At 48.1% G+C, this 23,043-nt stretch overlaps 1 pseudogene across 1 annotated transcript; it reads left to right on the forward strand.

Moving 5' to 3' along the window:
• Window positions 1–10,059: 10,059 nt before the first annotated feature.
• LOC147367365 (rho-related BTB domain-containing protein 2-like) lies at window positions 10,060–22,691 on the forward strand (annotated as a pseudogene). Its single transcript, XR_015170032.1, has 9 exons — window positions 10,060–10,266; window positions 10,894–10,997; window positions 11,597–11,788; window positions 12,382–13,399; window positions 13,701–13,820; window positions 15,346–15,496; window positions 19,854–19,942; window positions 20,942–21,047; window positions 22,391–22,691. The product of XR_015170032.1 is annotated as a rho-related BTB domain-containing protein 2-like (transcript).
• The last annotated feature ends 352 nt before the right edge of the window (window positions 22,692–23,043 follow it).

A 23,043-nucleotide genomic window follows, 5' to 3' on the forward strand; every position in this document is an offset into this window, starting at 1 on the left:
CAGTTAGGAAAAATAAAACAAAGAAAGACCCACAACCTCAGATCAAAGCTACTGAATTCCAGGAACCAAAGCTGGACGCACCTGTGCCCAAGTGTGTGTGTGAGGCTGGGTTACAGTAAAAATACACTTGTATATTTACAAGTACAAAATATGTTTGGTGGGTTGACCCAGATTCTACTCTTCTAGAAAGTCACCTACTAACGTCATCAGAAAACATATATGGTTTTATTTTCAAATATATTCAATGTAATAATTTTGAAAAAATCAGAAATTTTTAGTTTTAGGAGGCTTATTACTAAATATTATAATAACCACACAGTGGCATACATGCAGCCTTTATTCAATCATTCAACAACCATAGGAGCACCCGCTCTGTGCTGCCTGCTTTAGGTTTCAGGAATATATTGACAGCTAGTGAAAACAAGACAGGTAATAAGTAACATAACATCTCTTAGAGCAGCCAGTCTACCACAGCTGGCTCCCTTCCCCTCCATGAACCTGATCTCCCTCCTTCACCACTTCCTCTTGGGGCAGAAGGTGGGACCAGAACGGCCTTTTCCTGTTTCTACTGCAGTCCTGGGCAAGCAGAAGGGCCAGGGCCTCACAAGATCCATCACACGTTCATCAGCACGGACTCTGTTGTTTTTCTAGCTTTAGTTTCATTACTTTCTGTTCTAATCTGTACTATTTCCTTCCTCTCTTTGCTTTACCTTTAGTATGTTCTTCATTTTCTAGTGTGTCACTGAATAGTATTAGGTTATTGATTTGAGATTTTTCTTCTTCCTTAATGCAGTCATTTATAGGCATAAATTTCTTTCTAAGTTTTCAGCTGCTTTAGCTATATCCCATAAGTTTTGGTATACGGTATCTTCAGTTTCATTTATCTCAAAATGTTTAACAATTTCTTTTTTGATATCTTCTTTGACTAACTGGTTATTTGAAAGTGTCTTGTTTAAATTTTATCATAGCTGTGAAGTTCCCCAATCCCTTCCTGTTTGTGATTTCTAATTTCATTCCATTGTGGTGGGAGGGTATGTGTTCTATTATGGCTCTCCTTTTAAATATATTGATATTTGTTTTATGAGCTAGTATATGGTTTATTTGGAGAAGGCAATGGCACCCCACTCCAGTACTCTTGCCTGGAAAATCCCATGGATGGAGGAGCCTGGTAGGCTGCAGTCCGTGGGGTCGCTAAGAGTCGGACAGGACTGAGCAACTTCACTTTCACTTTTCACTTTCATACATTGGAGAAGGAAATGGCAACCCACTCCAGTGTTCTTGCCTGGAGAATCCAGGGACAGGGGAGCCTGGTGGGCTGCCGTCTATGGGGTCGCACAGAGTCGGACATAACTGAAGTGACTTAGCCGCAGCATATGGTTTATTCTGGAGAATGTTCCATGCACACTTGAGAAGAATGTATTTTGTTCTTGACTGGAGTATTCAATAGATGTCTGTTGGTCTAATTGTTTTATAATGTTCATGTCTACCATTTTCGCGTTGATCTTCTTTCGGTTCATTATGAATCCTTACAGATTAAGGAAGTTACATTTCTAAGTGTGATTTGTGTTCTGAGTACTTTTTTTCTAGTTTGTTTTTATCTTTGTTATGATTCCTTCCCTTTGGCTTTCTTAATTTTTATACATCCTTTAGGCAAGTTTTATAATTTGTTGTCATATTGAAGTTCTTCCCCTCTCCAAAGTGGTAAGAAATTTTTTCTCATATTTTTGCAGTACTCTTCTGGTTTCATATATTACAATTAATTGATTGATCCACCTATTTTTAATTATCCAATAAGAAGAGCATAAGGAAGAAACATCATTCTTTTTCAGAAGTCATCCTCGTTGCTGTATCATCATTATTGAAGAGTTAGTTTTTTATCATTAATAGGAAGTGTCATCATCATAACACATTATTAAGGAAAGGTTTTAAAGGTTGGGTTTTTTTAAGAGCATCTTTCATTATTAATAAATATGAATTAGATGAGAGAGACAGATCCTGCAAGGAAGACTGAGGTCACTGAAGGAGGAAAGCCCAGGAGGTGAAGGTCAAGCCTAGGGACATGGGGTCCCGGGTTGTGACAGCTCTTCCAAGTCTTCAGCTCAGTTCCAGATCACAGAACCCCCTTCCTTTGGGTCACTGTGACTCTCTACAGGTCGGACCATTTTTCCTCTTGTTTTCCCGCCAGGGCCCAATGGCATGGGCTTTGTTTGAAGGCTCTTCCCTCATCACTGTATTTGTTCTGTGCCTCTTTGTGTCTCTTAAGGACTACGAGCTCGTTGAGAACAGGAATTAGGACTTCCTTCTCTAAGTTCTAGAGGCCCAGGTGGTGCTGTTCAATAGAGTAATCACCAGGTCCTTATGGGAATGGAGCACTTCAAACAGCTTCTCTGAATCAAGATGTGTTGCAAGTGAAAAATACGTTCTGAATTTCAAAGACAATATTTAAGAAAAAAAAGTCCAGCAGTATTTTATATTGATTGTTGTTGTTTAGTCACTAAGTCATGTCCAACTGTTTGCGACCCCATGGACTGTAGCCTGCCAGGATCCTCTATCCATGGGATTCTCCAGGCAAGAATACTGGAGTGGGTAGCCACTGCCTTCTCCAGGGGATCAGGGGATCATTCCCTTCTCAGGGGATTTTCCCCACCCAGGGGTGAAACCTGGGTCTCCCGTGTGGCAGACAGACTCTTTACCATCTGAGCCACCAGGGAAACTCCTGAGCTTCCCTGTACCCCATTTTCTCCCCTCTTCCTATAGAGCCCCAACCGCCCCCAGGCTTTCCCATGCTGGTGGGGTCTTCTGAGGCTGCAGAGCCCCTCCTCATCCGACTGTGTGGCCCCACACTGCCCCTTGCCCTGTCCATCCCCACACCTCTTCAACACATTTCCCCTTAGGCCAAGCTAGCTTCTCCACTGGGCACAGCAGGCTGCAGGTTAGGGCCCATGATCCCATCAGTGGCCCATGAAAAATTTTTCAGTATATATGTAGAATCTAGAGAAATGGTACAGATGAACCTATTGCAGGGCAGGAGGAGAGACACAGATGTAGAGGACACACATCTGGACACGGGATGGGGGCGGAGGTGGGGGAGGGAGGGATGGGATGAACTGAGAGATTGGGATTGACATACACACACCGCCACGTGTAAAATAAATAACTAGTGGGAACCTGCTGTATAGCACAGGGAATTCAGCTTCATTCTCTGTGATGACCTGGAGGATTGAGGATGTCTAAGAGGGAGGGCTATGTGTATACATATAGCTGATTCATTTCATTGTACAGCAGAAAATAATACAATATTGTAAAGCAATTACACTCCAATTTTTAAAAAAATCTTGAAATCATACAAAACTATTTGCATAGAGTTCAATCTCAGTTATATTCATCTTTATACCTATTGAGTCCGAAATGTAATCTTTAATTATTTTTGTAAGCAAGAAGGGGCCTAGAAAGCCCAAAGGTGCTGACAGCAGACAGAGTCATAATGAGGCCACGAGTGTGCTCCTTCAAGGTTCCCATAAAACCCTGAGCCAACTTGACTGGCCTCACACCCAGCCCTGTTCCCCAGTAGCACCTGAATCTTTCCTATTTGGGGACTTGAAGGTCAATAGTAATTCGCTGTCCTCTGACACTCCAGTGTTGGCTGAGGTTGGTAGGAAGAGTCAACAGGTGGAGGACGAGAGGGCCTCGTATTTAAAGCTTGACTAAAGGATGAAGCTCAGCTTGTGCCCACACCCTTGTGACCCTTGACCTAGATGAGGCCTCCCCTCACAGGACTCCCCCTGCAGCCCATGGAGGCCAGGGTGGGCCTTGCAGAGGCCCTGCAAGGACAGCTCTGAACACTCAGCAGGAGCCCGGGGGCTGCAGGGCACAAGCCTGGAGCCTTTTCCCACCCAATGAGGGGGACTGAGGGGATCCTGACCTGCAGACAGCAGAAGCCTGTCCCCTCTCCACTGTCTTGTCAGGAGACCTGGGACAGGAGCTTGCCCCTTCCTCCTCCTCATCCAGCCAGCTGGCCCTGTTGGGTCCCCTACATCATCCCTGTGTCTGTACCCAGGTGCCCTGAGAGGAAGCTCGTGGCCATGACTTGTACCCCCTGGAGCAAAGTCAAGTGTGTGGACCAAGAATCAGGTACCCTGGCCCATGAGGAGATTCCCTCTCCCTCCTCAAGCAGTTCACACACACATACACACACTCACACACACTTTTACAAATAAGCATTATACTTAGTGCAAACAAACAAAAAATCAGATCACAGGATCAAACGTTAAGGAACTATCCTCAGGTTTTAAAAGACATTGATCTTTTGTGTATTAACTATAGGTTTTGTTTTGTGAAGCCCAAGAATACTGAACTCTTGCCTGGAAAATCCCATGGACGGAGGAGCCTGGTGGGCTGCAGTCCAGGGGGTCGCTAAGAGTCGGACACAACTGAGAGACTTCACTTTCACTTTTCATTTTCATGCACTGGAGAAGGAAATGGCAACCCACTCCAGTGTTCCTGCCTGGAGAATCCCAGGGACGGGGGAGCCTGGTGGGCTGCCGTCTCTGGGGTCGCAGAGAGTCGGACACGACTGAAGTGACTTAGCAGCAGCAGCAGCAACAGCAGCCAGAATACTGAAGTAGGTAGCCTATCCATTCTCCAGGGGAACCTCCCAACCCAGGAATTGAATCAGACTCTCCTGCACTGCAGGGGAGTCTTTACCAGCTGAGCTACCCAGGAAGCCCTACATATGGCAACTTATATCTATAACAGTCTATTTTAAGTTGATAACAAGTGTGATCCCACTCTAAAGCTCATCATTTTTAGTCTCCTACCCCCAACATTGTACATTTTTGATGTCACTTTTCACATCTTTTCATCTTGAATATCCCTTTGTTAATTATTGTAATCATAGTTATTTTTACTGCTTTTGTCTTTAAGCTTCATATTAGCTTTATAGGTAATCAAACCAGTACTGTTACTAAATATTTACCTTCCAGTGAGATTTATTCTTTCATATCTGTTCTTGTTATTATTTGATGGCTTTTATTTTCAGCTTAAAAAAATTTTTTTAACATCTGTTTTAAGGCCAGTTTAGTGATTAACTCCTTTAGCTTTTGTTTGTCTCACCATAACCATAATGTGCTCAGTCATGTCCGACTTTTTGGAGCCCACCAGGCTCCTCTGCCCATGGAATTTTCCAGGCAAGAATACTGGAGTGAGTTGCCATGTCCTCCTCCAGAGGATCTTCCCCACCCAGGGCTGGAACCTGCATCTCCTGAGTCTCCTGAATTGGCAGGTGAGTTCTTTAGCACTAGCGCCACCTGTCTGGAAAACTGTTTTGTTTATGAATAATCACTTTGCTATGAAGAGTATTACTAGTTAGACGTTTTTTTCCTTTTAGCATTTTGAATATATTGTGCCACTCCCTTCTGACTTGCATTTTTGTGCTGAAAAGTCTGTTGATAGCCTTATGGGGGTTCCCTTGTAGGCAACAAGTTGTTTTTCTCTTGCTGTTTTTAATATTCTCTCCATTATCTTTAACTTTTGACATTTTAATTATAATGTGTCTTAGTAAGGATCTCTTTAAGGCAGCAGCAGCAGCAGCAGCAGCAGCAGTAAGGATCTCTTTAAGGTCCTTATTTGGAACTTTCTGATCTTCCTATATCTAGGTGTCTGATTCCTTCCCCACATTAGGTAAGTTTTCAGCCATTATTTAATCACATAAGTTTTCTGCCCCTTTCTAGTTCTCTTTTGGAGCCCTATAATGCAGTATTGCCCTATAATATCCTTTAATGTTGTCCCATAAGGTCCTGAAGCTATCTTCACTGTATTTCATTCTTTTTCCTCTCTGATGTTCTGATTGGGTGAGTTCCACTGCCTTGTCTTTTTTAAAACATTTTTTAAAATATATATTTGCCTATTTATTTGGTTGCATCAGGTCTTAGTTTTGTCACATGGGATCTTTTGTTGCAGTGCATGGACTCTCAAGTTGTGGTGTGTGAGGTCAGCAGTTGCAGCATGGGCTTAGTTGCACCGTGGCATATGGGACCTTAGTTCCCTGACTGGGGATTGAACCTACATCCTCTGCATTGCTTTCTGGTAGCTCAGCTGGTAAAGAATCCACTTGCAGTGCAGGGGACCACAGTTCAATTCCTGGGTCGGGAAGATCTGCTAGAGAAGGGATAGGCTACCCACTCCAGTAATCTTGGGCTTTTCTGATGGCTCAGCTGGTAAAGGATCCACCTGCAATGTGGGAGACCTGGGTTTGATCCTTGGGTTAAGAGGATCCCCTGGAGAAGGGAACGGCTACCCATTCCAGCATTCTGGCCTGGAGAATTTCATGGACTGTATAGTCCAGTTCAGTTCAGTCACTCAGTCCTGTCCAACTCTTTGGGAACCCATGAATCGCAGCACGCCAGGCCTCCCTGTCCATCACCAACTCCCAGAGTTCACCCAAACTCATGTCCATCGAGTCGGTGATGCCATCCAGCCATCTCATCCTCTGTTGTCCCCTTCTCCTCCTGCCCCCAATCCCTCCCAGCATCAGTCTTTCCCAATGAGTGAACTCTGCGCATGAGGTGGCCAAAGTACTGGAGTCTCAGCTTTAGCATCATTCCTTCCAAAGAACACCAAAAAAAAGTTTCTCCTAAACCCTGATTCAATTGCTAGTGTCCCCCTCCTCCCTGCCGGAAGCAACAGGATTTTTTTTAAATCTTCACTTCGAGAACCTGGCAGAGCTCCTGGAAGTAAAACTCCTCACTTAGAGGGATTCCTTCTAAGACTGACCTTCTTGGTATTTTTAATTTTCAGACTTATCCACACATATAGTTTTTTGATACTTTGATGCTGGATTCAAAGGAGGATTTCTCTTGCAGGTGTCTGCTTAGTAAGTGTGATTCTCTGTAGCTTAACTGTTTCCCCAGTTTTTGTGATAGAAGTTTGCCCTTTGACCTCAGTTCTCTGATGGGTCTAAGAGTTGTTCATTTATTGCTTTTTCAGATCTTTGTTAGGACAAAATGATGGCTTCCAAGTTACTTACATGCTGGACTGGAAATATAGAACAATTTAGAGGGAAAGAGTGGAAGAGAAGACAGTGAAATGAAAAAGTGATACATTTGGACTTGCCTGGTGATCCAGTGGTTAAGAATCTGCCTTCCAATGCAGGGGATATGGGTTTCATCCCTGATCAAAGAACTAAGATCCCACATGTGACTAAGCCTCAACTACTGAGCCCAGGTGCCACAATAAAAGATCCTGCATGCCACCGGTCAGACCCAATGCTGCCAAATAAATAAATATTAAAAAAAAATAAACGGGGATAAATTCTTTGGAGTGAAATTGAATAGAATCACAAATGGTCACTGAGTCATTCTAAAGAGTCGTGGCTGTTAATAGGTAGATAGCAACAGCCTCTGTGGTCTGGGTGCTTTGAAGAAAGAAAAAGGATTTCCCACACCTGTTCTTTGCTCAAACTCCTCAGTCTCAACATGGAGGCAATCAAATTTAGAGGTGTTTCAGCCCCAAACAGCTAAGAAACAGTCATTCAAATAGATCAAAGATTCAACTACTGTATTAATACATTGTATGCAGGTAAATAACAGATAGGCTTTGATTAAATTGTTTCTTTATTCAGAGTTTGGTCAATTAAATTCATTCATTTATTCATTCAACAAAGTCCTCCGGATATGCCAGGCACTGTGCTAGAAACAAACATAATTAAGAACACAGTCCCTAACAGGAGGGCACTTCAGCCAGTCAGAGATACAGGCACAGAAACGGAAACTTAGAAAACAACGTGGGGTCTTCGCTGGTGGGACAGTGGGTAAGAATCGCCTGCCAATGCAGGGGACATGAGTCTGATCCCTGGTCTGGGAAGATCCTAAGTGCCTCTAAGCAACTAAACCCATGTGCCACAACTGCTTAGCCTACACTCTAGAGCCCAGGAGCTGCAACTACTGAAGCCCATGCCCCTAGAGCCTGTGTCCTGCAACAGAGAAGCCACCTAACCGCAGTGAGAAGCTCACGCACTGCAACGCAGAGTAGCCCCCACTTGCCAGAACTACAGAAAACCCCCCACCCGCCCAGCAACAAAGATCTAGTGCAGCCAATAATAATAAAATAAATAAAAGGAAACAATCTGGCACATTAAATGATAGGAACACAAGCTTACAGAAGGATAAGGAGCGACACCTAATCCAGCCTAGAGCAGGAAGGAAGGAAGAGGAAAGAAAGAGATTGGGAACGTCTCCCATAACACAGCAGTGCCTGAACAGAATATTAACAAGCCTGCCTTCTCCCTCTGTAAACCTCACAGTTCAGTTCAGTTCGGTTCAGTCGCTCAGTTCTGTCTGACTCTTTGTGACCCCATGAACTTCAGCACACCAGGCCTCCCTGTCCATCACCAACTCCCAGAGTCCACCCAAACCCATGTCCATTGAGTCGGTGATGCCATCCAACCATCTCATCCTCTGTTGTCCCCTTCTCCTCCTGCCCTCAATCTTTCCAAGCATCAGGGTCTTTTCAGATGAGTCATTTCTTCGCATCAGGTGGCCAAAGTATTGGAGTTTCAGCTTCAATATCAGTCCTTCCAATGAACACCCAGGATTGATCTCCTTTAGGATGGACCGGTTGGATCCCCTTGCAATCCATGGGACTCCCAAGAGTCTTCTCCAACACCACAGTTCAAAGCATCAATTCTTCGGCGCTCAGCTTTCTTTATAGTCCAACTCTCACATCCATACATGACCACTGGAATAACCATAGCCTTGACTAGACGGACCTTTGTTGGCAAAGTAATGTCTCTGCTTTTTAATACACTGTCTAGGTTGGTCATAACTTTCCTTCCAAGGAGTAAGAATCTTTTAGTAAACCTCACAAGCTAAGAATAATGTATTTTCCTTCTCATTCCTCTTTTCGCCAAGTCCTGATGGCTGTAAATCATAGGGATGAGAACTAGAAATAAATGGGGAATGCAACAGGGTATGCATATTTATACAACAATGATGAGGCATTGCCAATAAGCAGGAGAAATGACATGGGGCGTTGTGCATCACAGAGGCATTGCAGTGTTTGAAATATCTGCAATATTTGTACTTCATGGCTGAAGTTAGGCTGCTTTAGTATCTGGCCAAAAACATATTGGGGCATCAGTATAGGAATCTCACAGCCATGACACACTTATGTTTAGGTGACACTCTGTTCTTCAGACTCCCGAACCAGAGGATTTCTGCAATCACACATTTACAGGAGATACTACATTTAAAATCAGAAAGCAGGAGCTAGGAAAAAAACTCAAGATCATAATGTAGAAAACTTTACTTCACAGAGGAGGAATCTGAGAGGAAACCTGCCTCTCTGAGTGCGTGTAGCTCTTTACTAATAGAGATGAAACCAGAATGCAGGTCTAGGTGATTTCTTTCTTTCTTTTTTAATTGAACAATATCTAAGTGTTGAGCTATGTGCTGGGTACAAAATATGAAATTTATACTCACTGGTACTTCTCTACTGTCCTCCACCCAACCTCCTGCCACAATATCATACAATCTCACTCATAAATATTTTTTCCACAAAAGAAACACTACGTGTTTTAGGGATACAGAATTTTTCTAAGTTGTAAAATACATCACCATATACTGTGGGGAAGGGGTGTAGCTATGAGCTGGAGTGGGACCTGAAGAGGAAATAAAATTAAGACAAAACTGGAGGAGGAGAGCAGATGATAAATGGGCTTCCTAGGCAGACACCTCTCTTCCCAGGAGAGTGGGGACCAGCCCCCGAGCAGACTCCGCCTTGGGATCTCTCTCTGGCATTCCCCAACCAGAAGCCCTGCTGCTGGAGGATGGAGACAACAGGAGGAAGACCAGAGATTCACCCAGTGGAGCTGTGCCTCTCAGCCTGAAGGGACTCCTGTCTCCTCGGGCCCCTGTGGAGCCTGGGCCCGGAAAGCTACCCACTCCCTTGTCCTCCTCTCTGCTCAAATGCTCAGAGAGGGGGCAGCCCCGGCAGAGAAGAGCTGCTGGCCCTGGCCCTCAGGGGCTGGTGTGGGAAGTTGTCTTGACTGCTTCTCTTCTCTCCCTCAGGTCCCAATTAATGGATTCTGACATGGATTATGAAAGGCCAAACGTAGAGACCATCAAGTGCGTGGTGGTGGGGGACAACGCTGTGGGCAAGACCAGGCTTATCTGTGCCCGGGCCTGCAATGCCACCCTCACCCAGTACCAGCTGCTTGCCACCCACGTGCCCACGGTTTGGGCCATTGACCAGTATCGGGTATGCCAAGAGGTAAGTTTGTAAGTCTATGGCCTCTCTTACGTTTGTAAGTCTATGGGATCTCTCCAGAGGGGCCCTATGCTGAGTTCACAGAAGCCCTTTAAAGTTTGAGTAGAGGCAGCTGAAGAGCACAGATCCCTGGGAGAGGCCTGAGGGGAGCCCACCCCAGGGGAGGGGTCCTCAGCCCTTTGTGTTTGTCTGAGCAGAAGCCTGGGGCATCTTGTGTAACATAGCCCCCAGTAATGGGAAGCCCTGGAGCTGGGAAAGGGGTGGTGCTTTGGAGAGATGAGAGCTGCTGGGAGAAAAGAAAGTGCTGGCTAATGATACCAGAAGACCCAAGGCTGGGAAACATCTGATTGGCAGGTACAGCTGGGAACAAGGATGGGCTCCTTGGGAGATCGCATCACTCCCGTGACGGTCTGCCCTCTGGAGTCTCTTCTGTCCTGGCCAGCTCTTGTTAGGGGACTCAGGTGTTCTAGGATACACAGAGGGAGACACTAGTTGTCCCTCCAGCCCCCATGCTGTGGGACCCAGGAGTGAGCTGACCCCACCCCGACTCGGCATGCAGGGCCCCCAGGAACCATTGCCTTCGCTTCCCTCCCCTCTCCCTGTCCCACCCCCTTCCCCCACCCCTTCCAGGTGCTGGAACGTTCCCGAGACGTGGTGGACGATGTGAGCGTGTCTCTCCGCCTCTGGGACACCTTCGGAGACCACCACAAAGACCGGCGCTTTGCTTATGGGAGGTAGGGAAGGCCCCCGCTGCCTCAGGGAGCCAAGTGGATGGGGTTTTTCCCCGAGGTATGAGGACACTCTGTGAAACTGAGTGGAAGGAGTTTCACTCTGTGAAACTGGGAGGAAGGAGTGGAGAAAAGAGCCCTGGGAGACCCTTGACGGGAAGGCAGCCTGGGTGGGCAGGGAGCCGGCTTTGCAGTCGGGCGGCCTGGTTTCAGTTCTCCCCTGTTAACCAGTAACACTGGGACTTTGAGGAAGGCCTGGTTTCAGTTCTCCCCTGTTAACCAGTAACGCTGGGACTTTGAGCAATTAGGAAGGCTGTTCTGAGATGAGTTTTCTCAGATGAGATGGTAAAAGTGGTCATGTCTAAATCTCAAGAGAGCTGTGAGGTCAACCCAAGAATCTTTGAAAGCTCTCAAGTGCTAACTTGGGGGTACAGAAATAGGTGCTATGATTAAATGTTTTGGGGAAGATCACGTGAGCCGATCCATATGACAGTTGTGGGACTGCAGTGTAGGGGTGCCGTTGGGTATGTGCTCTCCCTTGTTCCAGCAGCAGGGAACCTATCACTAGCTTTTTCTGCCTATAACCTCACTCTCTCCCACCCCAGATCTGATGTGGTGGTTCTGTGCTTCTCCATTGCCAACCCCAACTCCCTCCACCATTTCAAGACCATGTGGTTCCCAGAAATCAAGCCCTTTGTCCCCGAGCACCTGTCATCTTGCTGGGCTGCCAACTGGACCTGCGTTACGCTGACCTGGATGCTGTCAATAGGGCCAGGAGACCCTTGCCTAGGGAGGGTGCCTAGGGAGGGAAAGGTGGCAGATGAGGAAGGGGAAGAGGAAGTGGGGGGAAGTTGTGTGTCTCTCAACTCCCTGCTCAGCCCTGAGAGAATGCACAGAGCCTCACTTCTCTCTCTCCATTTGAAGCAGACTCACATAGGGAGCCAGTAAGAATGATCATTCTTTCATCCATCCATCCATTACACACTGAGTGGATAATACTGAGCTAAGCATCATGAGGAGAGAAGGAGAGGTAATCTTTGTATGAAAGGAGCTTATAATCTTGCTGGGAGATGAACTGGATAGGTGAATATGTTAAAAACCAGCATGCTAATTGCCAGAGAGGTAGTCAGCCCTCCCATTACTTTGAGCCGGGGAGATCACCCAGGCCTCCCATAGACAATGGAGGGCTTCCTGGAAGAAGAAGGGATCTGGCCAAACAGAGGAGAAAGGGAGTGGAAATGAGCAGGGCAGGAACGGGGCTTAGACCCAGATCCTCAGCAGGGATGCCCCCAGTCAGGTGAAAAACACACAGGATCGGGGGAATGCATCTCCCTGCCCCCAACTCCTCCGCCACCGACATGAATTTGGCTTCCCTTCTTGAACGTGCCAGGCCATCAAGCCCAATGAGATCCTTCCCCTGGAGAAGGGCCAAGAGGTGGCCAAAGAGATGGGTATCCCCTACTACGAGACGAGCGTGGTGGCGCAGTTCGGTATCAAGGATGTGTTCGACAACGCCATCCGGGCAGCGCTTATCTCCCGCCGGCACCTGCAGTTCTGGAAGTCCCACCTCCGCAATGTGCAGCGGCCCCTGCTGCAGGCGCCTTTCCTGCCCCCCAAGCCGCCGCCCCCGCTCATTGTGGTGCCCGACCCCCCCTCCAGCAGCGAGGAGTGCCCTGCCCACCTCCTGGAGGACCCACTGTGTGCAGACGTCATCCTTGTGCTTCGGGAGCGGGTGCGCATCTCCGCGCACAATATCTACCTCTCCACATCCTCCTCCAAGTTCTACGACCGGTTCCTCATGGACCTGAGTGAGGGGGAGCTGGGGGGACCCTCCGGGTCAGAGGGTCCCCGCTCAGAGGACCACCGGGGTCACCCTGATCACCACCACCACCATCACCACCACCACCATGGCCGGGACTTCCTGCTCCAGGCAGCCAGCTTTGATGTGTGTGAGAGTGTGGAGGAGGGTGGGGGCTCTGGGCACGCTGGGCTCCAGGCATCCACCAGCGACGGGATCTTACGGGGCAATGGGACAGGGTACCTGCCTGGGTGGGGTCGAGTGCTGTCTTCCTGGAGCCGAGCTTTTGTGAGCATCCAGGAAGAGATGACAGAAGACCCACTGACTTATAAATCCCGGCTGATGGTGGTGGTGAAAATGGACAACTCCATCCAGCCAGGGCCGTTCCGGGCTGTTCTCAAGTACCTGTACACAGGGGAGCTGGACGAGAACGAGCGAGACCTCATGCACATCGCCCACATCGCTGAGCTGCTTGAGGTCTTTGATCTGTGCATGATGGTGGCCAACATCCTCAACAACGAGGCCTTCATGAACCAGGAGACCACCAAGGCCTTCCATGTCCACCAGACAAACCGGGTTAAGGAGTGCTTGGCCAAAGGCACCTTCTCACGTATGAAACAGGCTTTAGCAGCTGGGGTCCCAAAGGCAGGGGACTTCCCTCCAGGAGCCTTCTGCAGAATCTGGGTTGGTCCGAGTAGCATTCTGAGTCATCTCAGCCACTGATGTCCTGGAGATACCGTGGCTCTGCTCCTGAAACCTAGAGCCCCCAGCTTGAGATTGGGTCATGTGGTGCTCACAGACTGTGGCTTCAGGAGGAAGCAGTCATCTGGGAGCAGTGTCGACCTGTGGGGTTGGTTGTCCCATATTCTTTCACCCCATCCTCACGTGATGCATCTTCTCTCACCCAACAGATGTGACCTTCATCCTGGATGATGGCACCATCAGTGCCCACAAGCCCCTGTTGATTTCTAGCTGTGACTGGATGGCTGCCATGTTTGCGGGGGTCACTTGTGGAGAGTTTCACCAGGGAGGTAAGGCTAGGATGGAAACAGCTGGGAGGGAGAGAGGCTTACTCCCTTTCCATCTGAGGCATCTGTCACTTCATGGTGCTTCCTTCAGCCTTGACTCTGTACAAACCACCAAGTGATGGGCCCAAGAGAAGTTTATGAGATGGCTCCTATAGCCAAGGACTTTGCAGTATACCAAGATGGGCAATTATGGTCACATCCTAGCTCTATAGTTGAGAAAAAACTTTTTTCTTAAAGCAGTAAGAACAGATTTTTATTCAGAAACTATTGCAATAGGGGAAAAGAGACCTCAGTATAGAACTGGTTTTAATTCTTAGTTGAGCATAATCAAGTGGGGTTTATAGTCAAGGTGTATGGTAGGGAGTCAGTGGGTAGAGAATTACTAAGAGGAAACATCAGGAGTCAGTGGGAGTTCTAGCCAAATCAAGACTGGGGTTCAAGTCTGACCTCCTTTCTACCCTTCTCTGAACTCTGACACTGACTGTCCATCCCTCAGCCTTGTAGTTAACAGTGTCTTCCTTTGTGAATCTACTTAAAGTTCCAAGGGTCCACACCAAGTTTCTCCAGCTGATCTGAAGTTTCCCTTGAGTATGCGGATAAGGTCTTTTATTTCTCCTGAGTACCCTTCTTAGCTCTGGTCCCTTAGTCAGTGCTCAGCAAACACTTGAATGAAAAGCTGAACAAAGAATGTTAGAGCATAGCATCCTGTAACCCAGAGAAGGCATTTCCTAAGGTTTCTGAGTCAGGAAGATCCTTTGGAGGAGGGAAGGGCACCCCTTTCCAGTATTCTTACCTGGAGAATCCCATGGAAAGAGGAGACTGGCGGGCTACAGTCCATAGGGTCACACAGAGTCGGACATGACTTAAGCGACTTAGCACACACTGGAAAGGGAGTCCTTCTGGGAAGTGAAGCGGAGAGTTCGAGATTTGAGTTGTCTCTGCTCCCTGAAGCATGAGTGGGTTGAGATGTGCAACGTGTGAGATGGGAACTCTCCAGAGTCACAGAAGCAGCTGTAAAGTTCCAGCCAATTCCCAGTGCAGCCTGGAGAGGCTGGCGGCTGATGAGAAAGCAGTTTTTGTGTTGGTCCCGCTCTGGAGAGATCCCAGAGGCCCAGAGCTGTAGCTTTGAGCAGCCCAGAGAGACCAGCTGGTGTTCGCTCCGTTCATCCACATCCCACTTGCACTGCTCCCCGAAGGATAGAGTGGGGCCAGGTGCAGGTGACTGGAAGGACTCCTTCATGCTTCCTCCAAACCAGAAAGATGCTAACGCGAGTCCAGGTCCTTTTAAAAGCTGTTGGAGCCCTGCTCACAGGTGCTCAGCAGATGGGTTCATTGCAGGCTGTTGGTGTGGGAGATTAGCCTTTGGGGAAGGAGGTGTTCTGAGCAGGTCCAGGGACCGCAGAGGGGTGGCAGCCTGTCTATGGGAGACCAACTGTCCAGGCCAGGGCCTTCTGAGTTCTTCAGAACTGCTGCTCTTTCCCTAAAGCTGGACCTTGCTGCAGCCTGCTCCATTCCTTCCCACCCGCAGGTGGTATTTCCTTTCACAAGCAAGAGCTGCATGCGGGCTGTGCTGGAGTACCTGTACACTGGCATGTTCACCTCCAGCCCCGACCTGGACGACATGAAACTCATCATCCTGGCCAACCGCCTCTGCCTGCCACACTTGGTCGCCCTCACAGGTAGCTAAGCCCAGGGGAGGGGCCTCCAGGGAGGAGGAGGAGTCAGGGGACCCCCTGGGAGTCGTGATTTCTTCTCTCACCTGTCTCCTCCTAGGGGACAGGCCGCCAGCACCAAGGGGATACGTTTACATAGCGTGAGATACGTCGGTGCGTATTGGGGTTGTGGTGAGGACGTGGATGTAAGGAAATGTGTGAGAGGGATGCTTGGTGGGGTCACCTTATAGGTCTCTCTAGAGGTTATTGCAGTGCAGCAAGTGGGCACCAGTAGATGCCAGGGCTCGAGGTTCTCAGCTTGGCCACACTTAGGCAAGCTTAAGAAGCCAGAAAGAACAGAACACCATTCCTCATTCCTACCCTTGCATCTCCTCCTCCTTCCTTTCGTTTTTCTTCCCCTTTCTCATTTCCTTCTTCTCTTCCACCTTCCCTTTCTCTTTCTTCTAGAAACACAGTAAACATTGACCTAATTGTTGGTCACTCCTAATTCTTTGATTCCTGGAAGATCCTGTGAGCTAGAGCTCAGGTTTCAGGATGGACCAACCCCAGAGGCTTGGGTGGAGCAGGGGCTGGGGCAGGAGGGAGACCAAGGAGCAGCGCTTGGGGTGCCAGGGCAGGAGGAGAGATGGTGCAGTGCAGATGAGAAGTCATGTGGAGCCTGTGGTGCCCGCCGACAGGTGGTGCTCCTGAGCTGGAGTCAGCATGTGTGTTCCATTGATGTTGGTGTTGGTACCTGTACTGGCATTGATGTCCAGGTTAATGTCCTTGGGTGGGTCGGCAGCAGAGAGCAAGGCCTCAGATACTGAGTTGAGGTTCAGGGAAGGACCTGGTGTCAGAGCTGCTGTGGCCCTTGGCAGATGATCAAGATTAGGACTTGGCTATGAGGGAAGCAGCGATCCTATGATGAGAAATGAGTTGAAAGGTGGCGCTTGGTCCCTGGAAGAGGTGGAAATGATTGACCAGAATCAAATATTAAGAGCTGAGCCTGCAGAGGCAGGCCAGGGGACACTGAGGGCTTTAGGGCAGGGAGTAAGAGGCTTCTAAAGATTTCAACTGCAGAATTCCCTGGTGGTCTGGTGGTTAAGGCTGCACTTCCACTGCAGGGGGTATGGGTTTGATCCCTGGTCAGGGAACTAAGATCCTGCATGCTGAGTGGTTCAACCAATAAATAAATAAAAAATAAATAAGGTCACAGCTACAACAATTTGAAAAAGTGGTGCAGCATTCCCAGAACACAGAAAACAGTCCAAAACTCTTAGACTAAATAACTTTTGAAAGATTTGCTACACAGAAATGGCCCAAATGAAAAAAAAGTGTATTCAGGTGTTTCTTTAAGTTTGTTTCATCATAGCAAGCAATCAGAGACAAGTCAAACAGGCACACTGGTTAAGCACACGTGGATGGCTTTTGCAAGGTAGCCATTAATAATGTTACCTCTCACTGCTGCATGGAAAGGCTTATAGAAAATAACCTTGAATGGCCTTTCCTGGGAAATGCTTCATAATCGCTAAAAAACACATTTAAAAAATATGTTTCTATGTACCTTGCCAAGGAACAGTGGAAAATGCCAAGTGTTGTATAATAAGTGACATGTTTTGTGATATAAGCTTACTATGAAGTTATTAATTTAAGCTTAATTTTTAAAATGTTAAATATTGCACATAAAGCATGTAATATGTGTTCATCTTGATAAATTATTACAAACCAAGTGGCCCTTGCTCGCCACACCAGAGCCCCCAGTCTGTCCCTCTCAACCATAGGCCCTCCCCACCCCGAAGTAACCGTTCTGCCTATTGCTCTAAGATTTTATAACTGCTCTTCCTTACTCTTCTTCATAGTTATATCATCCAAGTGTGCATCCTGAAACACTATAGCATGATTTTATTTTTTATATATCTTTTAAGGTTTTTTTAATCTGTAAGTTCCTTGTCTGTTAAAAACAAAAACAGAACTTTCCCTTGGGATATGTTGGAAAAACCCTCTGATCCAGGGAACCTAGATTTTTTTACTGATCGCCTTTCTGTAGTCCACCATGTTTCCGTCTTATCAACTGGCCTTCAGGTCTAGAGGCTAGATTAGATCCAGTCTTCTTTTGGTGAGACTACATTTTGTAGGCTGTTTCTGTTTTTCATCAAGAAACATAGATCATCTGTTTTTCTCGCTTTTTGTGGTGTTAGCAGCCTTTGAATTTTATTGCCTGGATCCATTCATTTATTAAGTGTTGTGAAATGGTAATATTCCAGTTCGGTCTTTTTTTTTTTTTTTTTTAATCTGTTAGAATACTTTCAAAAGGAGGGAAACTTTCCCTCACCTATGGTTTGATTTCCCAGTAGAATAGTTCATGTAGGAAAGGCAGGTGAATATGTGGTATTTTAACTCACCAGTTGTTTTTCTTTTCTCTTATATTTATGTACTTATTTGGCTGCAGTGGAGTCTTAGTGCTGGCATGAAGGATCTTTAGTTGCGGCATGTGGGATCTAGCTCCCTTTCCAGGGGTTGAACCTGGTCCCCTGCATTGGAAGTGTAGAGTTTTGGCCACTGGACCATCAGGGAAGTCCCTGTTTACCAGTTTTCAAGACACACATTTGTTTGCTATCATCTTTTGAGAGTGACCAGTTGATTTTTTGTTATTAATATTACATATGATTATGAATTTTTGGACTTGAACATACTCTATTGGTTTTTAGTTCAGGTCAGTTGCTCAGTCGTGTTCAACTCTTTGTGACCCTATGGACTGCAGCATGCCAGGCATCCCTGTCCATCACCAACTTCTGAAGCCTACTCAAACTCATGTCCATCACGTCAGTGATGTCATCCACCCATCTTGTCCTCTGTCGTCCCCTTCTCCTGCCTTCAATCTTTCCCAGCATCAGGATCTTTTCAAATGAGTCGGTTCTTCACATCAGGTGGCCAAAGTATTGGAGTCTCAGATTCAGCATCCGTCCTTCCAATGAATATTCAGGACTGATTTCCTTTAAGATTGACTGGTTGGATCTCCTTGCAGTCCAGGGGACTCTCAAGAGTCTTCTCCAACACCACAATTGAAAAGCATCAATTCTTTAGCACTCAGCCTTCTTTATAGTCCAACTCTCACATCCATACATGACTACTGGAAAAACCATAGCTTTGACTAGATGGACTTTTGTTGGTAGAGTAATGTCTCTGCTTTTTAATATGCTGTCTAGGTTGGTCATAGCTTTTCTTTCAAGGAGCAAACATCTTTTAATTTCACGGCATCAGTCACTATCTGCAGTGATTTTGGAGCCCCCCAAAATAAAGTCTCTCAGTATTTCCATTGTTTCCCCATCTATTTGCCATGAAGTGATGGGACCGGATGCCATGATCTTAGTTTTCTGAATGTTGAGTTTTAAGCCAACTTTTTCACTTTCCTCTTTCACTTTCATCAAGAGGTTCTTTAGTTCTTCACTTTCTGCCATAAAGATGGTGCCCTCTGCATATCTGAGGTTACTGATGTTTCTCCCGGCAATCTTGATTCCAGCTATCGGTTTTAAATAATTGCAATTAGCTTTATGGAAACTCAGATACTCTGCTGTTCCTTTAACCTGTAGAAGTCTTCTCAAGTTGGCTGCAGAGTCTCTAGAAGAGCTTTCGATGCTCTGGAATGACAAGATGTGCCAGGTTCATTGTGTACATTTCCTGCCCCATACCCGTATCAGCCATTTCTCTAAGAAGTCTTGGCTTCCTGTAGTTGGAAATGGGATTTCAAGGCTACAGTATTTGCATTAGCAATGCTTTTGCTATTGGGATGGCTGTTGTTTCTAGGTCTTTTCCCATGGACTCAGCTGAGACATATTACTTTTAAAGATAAAATACTTTATCAGTTTATACTGACACAGTTAAAATTCAGAACTCAAAGTGTTTACTTCTTCCCTAGAAAGGTCTTAACATGAAATGCAAGGTTAGTACACAATTTGTTACAAAATTTAAATTAAAATGAACAACTTGATTTAATCCTTAGTTCTAATCTATAGTTCTTAGCAAATTTGAGATTTAATACCCTCTCCCATCAGTATCAATGGCTGATTCTCAGGGGTGGGGGCTTTCACCCCACCTGTATAACTCCTTGCTGCAACATATGTAGCTTAAAAAGCTTCATAGGTTATTCTAGTCTCCGCCTTCACTTCCCACCTCATCTCCAGTGGGAAAGTCTTGCTCCAATCCTGGTTTCCTCACTGGTAGGAGCAGACTTAAATCTCCTATGGCCTTTCCTGGCCTGTTGGGACTTGCCCCGGACCTCTCTTTGCCCTGCTGTGGGCCCCTGCTGGGGTCGGGGAGGGGATAAAGAAGTGCCTGTCCACTCCTGTGGTTCTTCAGCCCGTTCCTGGCTGTGTGTGTGTCACAGAGCAGTACACAGTGACTGGGCTGATGGAAGCAACCCAGATGATGGTGGACATCGACGGGGACGTCCTTGTGTTCCTGGAACTGGCTCAGGTAGGATGACAGGGAAGGAATCTCTGCAACATTCTCAGCTCTGGGCTCTGCCTGTTGGCAGCAAATGGGGAGGGTTTGGGAGGTGGTGGGTAGGAAGGAAACCCATTGACAGACTTGGTTCCCCCAGTGGGCAGACCCATCTTATCCTGCAGGCCAGAGGATTCACCCCAACATGCCAAGAGAAGAGGCTGGCTGTGGCAGGAAGGGACAGAGACTTCAGGCAACCGTTGGGCCAGGGAGGGAAACCAGAGCCCTGTATAGACGTGGTTGCTGCCGGCTGGGGTCATTTAAGGCACACTGGGGACTCTCCATCTAAGATGAACTTCCTCCTCCATTTTCCCAAGTGACAGTGTCAGTTGCTCAGTCATGTCTGGCTCTCTGAGACCCCGTGCACTTTAGCCTGCCAGGCTCCTCTGTCTCTGGGATTCTCCAGGCAAGAATACTGAAGTGGGTTGCCATTTCCTCCTCAAGGGGATCCTGCTGACCCAGGGACTGAACCCAGGTGTCCTGCATTGCGGGCAGATTCTTTACTGTCTGAGCCACCCAGAACAGGCAAGCAAAATCTCCCCTACGAGCCCTCAGGGTGCCAAACATTCTAAAGATTAGTTTATGAAGTTAAAACATGGCAGATATGCCTGGGAGGTCAGCTCTCTAAGCCCGGTTGTCAGCACCTTAGTGCAGGCTGCTCTGGCCCAGCATGGAGGACGAGGGGTCAGATCTGAGGAGGGCAGACCCAGTAGGAGGCCACCTCATAGGACTGTGGGTTTCTGGGGCTGTTGGGGGCAGGTCACGGGTGAGGTGGTGGTGATGGTGCCAAAGAGCAAATCCATGTCATTCCATCGTGGTTTTGTGTGGCCTTGCCACTCGAGGTGGGTTCTTTGTGACTCAGGGCCTTTGGCCACCTGCGCCAAAGCTCTGGCTCTGAAGGCAAAAGTAGACATCTGTGTGCAGACCTTGTCCCAGGGGTCCCAGCACAGACATGCTCCTGTCTGTTCCCAGTTCCACTGTGCATACCAGTTGGCTGACTGGTGTCTTCACCACATCTGCACCAACTACAACAATGTGTGTCGCAAGTTCCCCCGAGACATGAAGGCCATGTCCCCAGGTGAGCATCCCCAGCGGCATTTGTCGCCTCCCTCTCCTTGGGTCCAAGCCTCTGACCTGACCCCAGGGCGCCCAGAGGCTGCCAAAGACCCCTGTGGGTGGGGAGTAGCCTGCAAACATGCACCCAGCCCAGCGGAGGGGGTCCTGGAAAAAGCGCTGGTGTGGAGGGCGGCCCCCCAGCCCCAGCCTGCCAGAGACTGTGGGCAATTCACTCTGCCCCTCTGAGCTTCTGCTTTTCACAGGTACAGTCAGACTAGAGGTGGTGTTTTTTAGATGTTTGTGGATCAAACTCCACAATAAGAAATCCATTTTTGTTTGTTGATTTTTACAATGTTGGTTGGTTTCTGCCAAACAACAATGCAAATCAGCCATAATTATACATATATCCCCTGCCTCTTGAGCCTCCCTCCCATCCCCACATTCCACCCCTCTAGCTTATCAAGAATTACATTTTACCTTGTGACCGAGTACACATATTGAAAAATTTATCAGTTGTTTTTAATACTGTTCACGACTCATGACATTAATTTCATAACCTGGGAATGGGCACAAGTCACAGCTTGGACAACACAGATCTGGGCATCCTCTGGGGTCCCTGCAGCTTGGTCTCTGCTTAATTGATGTCTCAGGTCCTGGGGCCTGACAGGAATCCAGGGGTCCAGGATTCATGGGATCCAGGGAGAGGTGTGGCTGGCCTCCCCCAGTTGGTCTTCACTGGGCACAGTCTGCTTTGCTGTGACCCTCCTCCCCAGTACTCTACCAGTTCTCCCACTCCTGCTCTCTCCTCGTCACCCTTCTAGCATTTTCTTTCTAAAGCACGGCTCCAACTGCCTCACTTCCCTGGTCCCAAACTTTCGTGGAGCCCCCACACCTTCCAGAAGAAGTCCAAACCCCTCAGCCTAGCCTTCCCTCCCATCTGAGCTCCTGCATACCCCCACCCCCCGTACCTCCCGTCTCAGAACCTCAGCTCTGCCAGCTGCACCTGCTGTCAGCCCAGCCAGGCCGAGCATCTTCTTGCCCACAGCTCTTCTCACCATTTCTCCCTCATCCCTTGTCGCAGCCTGCTTTATTCTCCAAGCCTTGATAGGATCTTCCCTCTGCCTTTGAAGAAAGACGCAAGTGGAAATGCCTTTCCCCAGTGTGGACCGTCGGCTCCACTCCCTGGGCAACTGACTCTCTTTGGGGGCTCAGTGAAGGCAGGGCTTCCACTTCTGGTCCCCAGGGGTTGGCATGTGGGCCTAGGAGGACCAGAGGCATGTTCCATGGCAGCGGGGCAGGGGTGGGAGTCCCTCTGCCCCTCCTCCTGCGTCTTCCTCACCCAGCCCTACTGCCGTTCTGCCCCAGAAAACCAGCAGTATTTCGAGAAACACCGGTGGCCACCCGTCTGGTACCTGAAGGAGGAAGACCACTACCAGCGGGCCCGGAAGGAGCGCGAGAAGGAGGACTATCTGCACCTGAAGCGGCAGCCCAAGCGGCGCTGGTTGTTCTGGAATAGTCCGTCCTCGGCGTCCTCTTCGGCCGCCTCCTCGGCGTCCCCATCCTCCTCCTCGGCTGTGGTCTGAGATGCTGCCACCCTCTTCTGACCCTGCTGCTGTTGTCCCCACTTGTCTTTGCCCCTCTGCTCCTCTGCATCGCCCCCTCCACCTCCCAGGGACAGAGGACTCGCATAACCAGGACCCTTTGGGTGGAGCTGCTCTCACCAGCCAACATAGCTCAGCACAGAGAGGAGGGAGCCTGGCCTCGTGGACCAGAGCAGTGGCCCTGTGCAGAGGTCCTGATTCCATGGCTGGCCGGGAGACAACTCTTGGAGGCGGGCATCGGGGAGAGAGCTGAGGACTGTGGCATCTTGTCTGTGGGTTGGAGAACCCTAGCATCAAAAGGGAAATTCTCCTGCTGGGAAGCTGTGTGTCCTGGTCTGCACAGGCAGCCCCCTCCCAGGGAGCAGCAGTGGGCAGGCAGGGGTACCTCTGTTGGCCCCACGTCTCCATTTATGGAAC

Source organism: Bos grunniens, chromosome 8 (genome assembly GCF_055505025.1).
Source record: "Bos grunniens cultivar Pamir isolate PY7600 chromosome 8, Bosgru_T2T1.0, whole genome shotgun sequence".
NCBI lineage: Eukaryota > Metazoa > Chordata > Mammalia > Artiodactyla > Bovidae > Bos > Bos grunniens.